General features: G+C 42.6%; 1 non-coding gene across 1 annotated transcript; it reads right to left on the reverse strand.

Annotated features, from left to right (window-relative positions):
* Nucleotides 1–994: 994 nt before the first annotated feature.
* TRNAE-CUC (transfer RNA glutamic acid (anticodon CUC)) lies at nt 995–1,067 on the reverse strand. Its single transcript has one exon. It is a non-coding gene; the product is annotated as a tRNA-Glu (tRNA).
* Nucleotides 1,068–1,281: the final 214 nt, after the last annotated feature.

Consider the following 1,281-nt stretch of genomic DNA (forward strand, 5'->3'; position numbering starts at 1 on the left):
CTAAAAATAATCCATACATGAATCAAGAATTTAGACTATAAACCGTAACCCTAAATCCCACAATAATGCACAAATAACCCCCAATTACGCACTGAAAATAAATTTAAATCAAATAAAACACTAATTTAATGAAAAAAATTAGGGTTTAGGCATACCTTCTGAAATTTTGGGAAAATCGAAGCCGAAGGGTGAAATCGATGCCGAATGGGGAAATCGATGCCTAATCGAAGTAGAAATTAAGCAATCGATGCCTAAATGTCCAAAATCAAAAGGGAAATGGGGAATTCGAATGAAATCGGAAGGTATTTTCGGGGAAAAGGATAATAGCCAGAGAGAGAAGGGAGTGGGAGGCCGAAAGGGAGAAGTGAGGGAGAAGACAGAGAAGAAAGGGAGGTCGGGAGGGATAAGAGAGAGAGAAGCGAGAGAGAGCAAGTCCGAGAGAAGAGCGGGAGTCACAGAGACGAGAGAGGGGGTGCGAGAGAGAGGGTGAGGCCGAGAGAAGACCGAGAGACGAGGCCGGAGACAAGAGGGAGCTGAGACGGTGGCTGGAGACGAAAATCCGATCAATTTTATGGCAGCAACGACGTCGGGGGCGTAGGGAGACGAGAGAGGGACTAAAGAAACATCTTTGGTGGTTTGATTTCGTCAGTTATAGTGAATTGGAGAACTAAAAATTTCATAAAAGTGAAACGAATAATGCACAAATAGTTACATTTATACGACATACCTAAGACATAAATACTGTTAATCACACAGGAAATGGAAATCTGAACATTACCGCTCAAGAAGTCCGTGGGCTAGGGGATTAACGCCATTGGCTCTTCAACGAGACGGAAAACTTGCACGGGTTTCCAACACGTGAAAACCAAGTTTCACGTCAAAACGTCGTGGAAGCGCTTAAAAACAACACTTTTACGTGGAGGTTACTTTGCATCCTTCCTCCAAACTCTGCAACTAACCATTAAGCAAGCGACCGTGACAGAAAAGAAAAAGCTTCCGTTGCCGGGACTTAAACCCGGGTCTCTCGGGTGAGAGCCGAGTATCGTAACCAACTAGACTACAACGGAACCAGCTTTTTTTGTTACAATTAATAAAAAATCAAATATTTCTAGACAAGGTGCCGAATAACCGTTTCTACACGTAATATCTGTTATACCCATAAATTGTGGGAAATTGCGTGGAAAAAGAGTCCATGGATCTTTTAGGCATGAGCATTTGTACCTGCTGATTGTTTCTATGAAGCTTCGTCCACAAATAATTGATGAAAGCGAATCTATGCGC

The sequence above is a fragment of the Aristolochia californica genome, unplaced genomic scaffold (assembly GCF_029961685.1).
Source record: "Aristolochia californica isolate CCGP_79_NKW_82.1479 unplaced genomic scaffold, dmAriCali1.0.hap1 SCAF_3, whole genome shotgun sequence".
Taxonomy (NCBI): domain Eukaryota; kingdom Viridiplantae; phylum Streptophyta; class Magnoliopsida; order Piperales; family Aristolochiaceae; genus Aristolochia; species Aristolochia californica.